The 6,278-nt window shown below is 39.2% G+C and overlaps 1 long non-coding RNA gene across 1 annotated transcript in view; it reads right to left on the reverse strand.

Moving 5' to 3' along the window:
- The window catches only part of LOC116705288 (uncharacterized), a 75,513-nt gene extending 71,721 nt beyond the window's left edge, over positions 1-3,792 (reverse strand). The window contains exon 1 of the long non-coding RNA XR_004335895.1: positions 3,519-3,792. This is a non-coding gene — a long non-coding RNA (uncharacterized LOC116705288). The remainder of the gene's footprint in view (positions 1-3,518) is intronic.
- Between the last annotated feature and the right edge of the window lie 2,486 nt (positions 3,793-6,278).

Consider the following 6,278-nt stretch of genomic DNA (forward strand, 5'->3'; position numbering starts at 1 on the left):
GCAAATGAGAATTATTTTCATTGATTCATTGACTATTTAATTTTCAATAAAAATAGCAAATTGACCAAAGCAGCAAATTCTGGAACAAGCAAATGTCTGATATTTTGGCTTGAAAAAGGATTCAACTATGTAAAAGACCAACAAGTTACACAACAAATGACACTAAGTCAAAATGTTTGCAAGGCGAAAGAAAGTATTTCCAAATATCACACCGCTATTTTAAAAGGTCCCATGGCATGAACCTTTCACTTTATGAGGTTTTTTTTTAATATTAATATGTATTCCCCCAGCCTGCATATGGTCTCCCAGTGGTTAGAAATGGCAATAGGTGTAAACCAAGCTCCGGGTATCCTGCTCTGCTTTTGAGAAAATTAAAGCTGAGATGGGCCAAACTGGATTCTGCTCCTTATGACATAAGAAGCAAGGTTACCTCCCATTTCTCTGCTTCACCCAGAGAATCTGGCCCACCCATTAGAAAGAGAGAGACATCTTGGGCCCAATTTGAATGATATAAGCGCATAGCGTGAAGCGCAAGCTTTGGGCATGTCCAAATCGAGTTTTACTAGTTTGACAGTGGAAAAAAGGGTCTGTGCGCTGAGCGCATGGTTTATAAGGGCTGTACTTATTTCATAGGTGTGTTTTGGCCGTAACATGCAATAAACCAATAAGTGTCATCTCCCATTCCCTTTAAAAACCAGGCACATCTGTACTTTTGGCACATTGCTATTATGATGGTGGATTAATCTTTTGCATGTGTATGTGCTGCTGCGCTTCCTTTTGTGTGTGTAACAAGTATAGTGTGCGCGCGCTGTGCACGAGACCACGCGCATTTCACTAATGTACTGTTAAAATACCAATGAAATGCTGCGTTACTGACTTCAGGCCAGGTTTTTGTTGGTGAATGGCGCAATCACTTTCTGCTGCTGCAAGATAGCAAGATGCCAAGAATTAACCTGAACACACCTCCCTGTAAGGCCAACACGCCCATGGGCGCAAAAAATGGGCACAGGTGCATTTGCTTTTTAAACGGCAGGGGCACAGGACATGAAATTAACAACTGTGACAGTCTTAAACTAGTAAAGACACGTGTCGGGATTTGCGCCCCACTGTGCCGGTGCAAGGTAGGGCCCCATGTCTTGCAAACAAGCATAGCATGGCAGTTGGTCAAGGCCACACCCCAACTGAGGTCTACAGTAATTGAAGATAAAGATGAAGATTTTTTTATTAAATTGATAAAAGTCCCAGATTATCTTAAGCCCTTTAATTTGCCTTGAGCAGCAGGTAGATGTGATTTTTGCATCCTTCTGCTAAGCATCATATGTAGTAGCTAGGGATTCAAAATGGTGCAAGTAACAAGAGGAAGCTTGTGTTGCAGAGGTCACTAGGAAGCAATCGGAAAATGACTGTGCTGTTGTCTTTATATCACTCAGCACACACAAACACGCCTCTTTAAATAGAGGTTGTACAAATAAAACATGCAAACATACTTCCTCCTATTGACTCTTTCTCTCTCACACACACACACACACACACACACACACACACACACACACACACACACAGCACCCACGACACACACACAGCCACACACACACACACACACACCACTTATGTTGTCAACACTGTGACACATAAACACCCACACTCTCCTCTTCCTTCCCTCTTCCCCTTACACTAAAACCTTAACTCTACCCTTTAACAAACAAAAATAACTCCCTTACTCTATAAAAAAAAATACTGAAATACAACATAAGGAAAAAGAACGCCACCTTACACTAAAAACACTATTAAAAACTTAATAAAAACCCTTAAGCTTACTAAAAAAAAACTAATAAAATTAAAACTTACCTTAAAACTCTAATAAATATACTTATAACTTTTCATAATATATTTACTCAATACTCAGCTCATATCTGGGTTGATAACTCTATACTTCTGTCTCCAGCCACATGAATGAGGAAACGGGCCGGGAAACCCCATGTCACACATTATGAAACCACACACACACACACAACACACACACACACACACACCACACCCACACACACACCACACACACACACCGCACAGCCCACACGCAGCTCTGCAGAGTTCATCTACATCATTACTTTCAATAGGTCCAAATGGTGGAGAGAAGTCGGAGACAAGACAATGTGCAAAAGAAGACTTTAAAAATTTGAGCAATGTCATCTCAGGCTATTCATTTGAATATTTTAAGTCCTGCAGGAAACAGAATTAAGACTATTTTTAGGAATTGAAAAAAAGATAAAGGTTATACATTTACACCAGGAAGAAAAAAAAAAAGGTAGTGGATATCACTTGCTAAGAGGTCATCGTCTAATGGAAGACAGCGAGATGCAGTTGAAGGCGAGAAAAACCTAGTGTGTGGAAGATGACTTCAGTTTTTAAGCAAACTACTATTTCCTATCTCCCGTTAGAGAAGACATATCCAAGTGCAGGCAGCTTCAACAATATTCTTGTTGTACAGGGGGCATGTAGTTTGTAGGGTTAATGGAAAAGAAAGAAACAACTACTAAATTGACCTTGAGGCCGGATTCTGATTAGTACGTGGCCTGTGCAATTGCAAAACTTGAATCCATTGAGGCAGAGTAAGAATATGTATTTACGTCTACATTTGTTTTTCAATGTAACATTCAATTGTTACAAATTTCATTCAAATTAGACACAATTAGCCTATTCATCGGATTCTTTCTAGTTATTCTGACGCTGCAACACATTGTACGCCATTCTAAACAGATAAAAACCATCATTTGTCAGTTTGTTTTGTCATTGTGGTTTAAACAAAAGCACAATGACTTGTGTTTTTGCACACACCAAAATGCAGCCTTACTCATTTCCGACAGGATCTGAACGCAGCATCTCCTATACTGACTTCGTATTTAAGTGACGCCCATTGGATTCTGGCAAGTCTCAGTAGGTGACGCTAACCAACCAAACTTCACATACCGATAAGAATCAGACTATAAAAAGATCAGTGAAGTTGTGGCCGTGTTAGCTCAGTTGGTGGAGTTTAATTAATTATACCCAGGTGTTGCTTCTCTGACGCTTGTGGTTCATTTATGGATAGGGCCTACAAAACACGGACAAAGTGCAGCCAAGTCAAAGAAAAGCGTTTTAAGTCATGTCATTCAATCACGTTTAAAAAAATTCAAAAAGGAAGAGAAAGACCGGGTTACTATCTCTGTTTGACACCGCATACTTCCTTTTATCTTGCACAAACCGCCCATTCCGCATGAGTGAGCTCAAGTATGCACGGCCCAACCCTCCCTTAAGTTCTAAGAGAAGAAGAATTCCATCAGTTCTGCAGTGTCTACTTACAAAAAGTGATGACATATCGCTGTGAAGTTACACAAATTTATTCTGAATGAATGCAGTTTTATCAAAGTCACAATCCGCTTCCTCGTTTGAACTTTGAAGAGCGCACAGCTGTGAAGTGGCGAACTGAACGGAGTTGTATGCGTTTTATTTCATAAAAGAAATTGAACTCACAGACTTACCCCACATCACTGGCGGTCAGACGCAAACTTTGCACGTCTTTTTCTTTTTCAACTGCCAACATTTGCGAGGCGCACATCTACACCAGCGCTGAAACATTTTCTTTCACTTTCAATCTTTTGCACTGCAAAATAAAAACCAACACATCAGGAAACCATGTGTGCGCTTTCTCTGTCTCTGTCCCTCTCTGCGTCTGTCCTAACTTTTTTAATTGCTGCACCAGAGTTTTCTTGTGCAGCTTCACCATTCATACTGAAGTGGTTGCGAGACTTGCACTGTAATACATTTTTGTATTTTTTGGTCACACCCACCTCCTGTCATGACAGTCCGTCCCTCTCTACTGCAGAAGGGGAAGCCTCGTCATGAATGGAGCTCTGTGACTAAACTGGATCTAGATACATTCATTCGTTTAACAATTTCTTGACGGCATAAACACATCACTGACCCTTATATGAACAATGTCGGGGAAGTAGACTATGACTTAATTTCACTCATATTGGGCTGCTTCTAAATACACACATTAACTGGAATACTTGGCATGGAACTGTAGGAAATGCTGTAGGCTACAGTGAAAGTGTCTGAAAAACATTTTTAAAAAAAAGGTAAATATTTCTGAAAAAGAACTTATCTTAGAAAGAGAGAATGACCTAGAGGCCTGTTCTAACTGCCTAACAAGACAGTACTTTGAGCTAAATTCTAGTATTGGCATGACATGCAGATGTTTAGCAGGTATAACATTTAGCATGTTAAGCATCTTAGTTTAGCATCTTAGCATGCTAACATTTGCTAATTAGCAACTAACACCAGTTACAGCTGAGGCTGATGGCAACGGCATCATAAATCAAATAATTTGACAAATTAAATCTTTCAAACATTTGGGTACAATCGAGTGTAGGATTTGTCATCTGGGAACCATGCATATAATGGTCTTCAAGTTCTTGTTCTGGCCCGCCTGTGAGTCCAAGCAGTGTAAATCAAACCTACTTATTTGTAAGAAGCTAGTACTGTTTTATTAATTTATTTACTGTACAATTATTAGGGTGGCCAAAAAGAGGAGGATGTAGGTTGGTTCTCTTACTGCCCATCAAGCTTCAAAGTTTAATTTATTAATCCAAAAATTGTGGAAATTACAGTCCTCTCATACTAATCAACAAACACTGATTACAGAACATACTGTATATAAATAGCTGAAACCATAGATTAAACATAAAACTATATGCCACAATAAATAAATAATTGAACTATTAAAATACCATAAAAAAGTAGAATTACACATTAAAGCCTAAGTGTTTACTAAGACAATCCACATTAGCCACATGCCGTCTTTTTCTTCCATTATGCAGATATATTAAAAGTCATACATTAAAAAAGTCAGGGAAATTCAGCACATTTTCATGAACACACACACACACACACACACACACACACACACACACACACACACACACACACACACACACACACACACACACACACACACACACACACACACACACACACACACACACACACACACACACACACACAGTAAAAGCAGAAGTTGTGGCAAAAGCTGATATGACTTCCCTGCAATGTGTTTCGTTGAGCTCTTAATGCCTTGCTCAAAAGTAGGACATACAGTAGGATAATAATATTAATGGAGGGAAATGCTTTTCTTGTCACGGCTCTTCATGTTTGGAGGCGTCAACCTCTGTCAGTAATTGTTCACGCTCAAGCCTCAATGGGATAGATACAATGACTTCCTCACATGGATACACTTCTGTGTTTAAAGAAGTGAACCGCTTTGTGAGAAATTTCCTGCTGCGATTTACATAATTTGTGTGGTGGAAACGCTGTTGGTAGTAGCGTTGGCCTTATGTTGAAAAGTGGACGATAGAAGAGAGTTAAGTACAGATGTGGTGTCATGTCGGGGTTTTGAACTAGTAGAGATGTTGCAATAATTTTGTCCAACAAATAACCCACATGTCAATAACCTAATGTCATCTTCTTATAATAGATAAATCTGAGGAACAGAAAGTGGGATTTCTGTATGTTGGATTTAAACTTAGTAAATTAAGTGAGTAAGGGTGTGATAAAATATTATCAAGATCAATGGGTTGGTTTTCCCCACATGAAGTTCAAAGGTAAATCTGACATGAGATGATTAACAGGGTAAGAAAGCTTAAAGACATTGCGGTTTTAAAGGAATAGTTTTACATTTTGGAAAATCATTACTACTTTGCTATATTACACCTAGTTTTGTCTCCTTGGTGGTCCACAGTCAGGTTGGGTTTAATCAGGAAGCTGCTGTCAAATCAGAGTCCTTATAAATGGCCTTTAAGTGATTTATGTAAGGGTTAAAACAAAATACACTTCATCCTCTGTGCTCCTGTGTGTAGAGTTAGGATACAAGTTGCAGGGTTAGGAGGTGTGTTCATTGTGACACACTTGGATTGGCTTATTGTGGAAACAAACAAAAGGATTTTTTTTTTCCTGGAGGCAGATCTCTTTTTCCCACAGACACAGTCATGTGTAGGTGTAGTCTGGGACAAAACACAACTCCCACATTACACAATCGTATATTCTGTTGGGCATTAATATCTAGACATGAACAGTTTGTATAACCTTGTCATACTAGCCGTTGAGGTTAGGCCCTAACTATAAAGTTCAACATGCAAAGTTAAAACTCCACAAGACTGGTGTTTGAACTTGGCATACTCTGCATTGAGAAAGTTGAACTAGGACAGTGGTTCCCAACGTTTTTGGTCTGAGGTATCCCCACA

The sequence above is a fragment of the Etheostoma spectabile genome, chromosome 17 (genome assembly GCF_008692095.1).
Source record: "Etheostoma spectabile isolate EspeVRDwgs_2016 chromosome 17, UIUC_Espe_1.0, whole genome shotgun sequence".
Taxonomy (NCBI): Eukaryota; Metazoa; Chordata; class Actinopteri; order Perciformes; family Percidae; genus Etheostoma; species Etheostoma spectabile.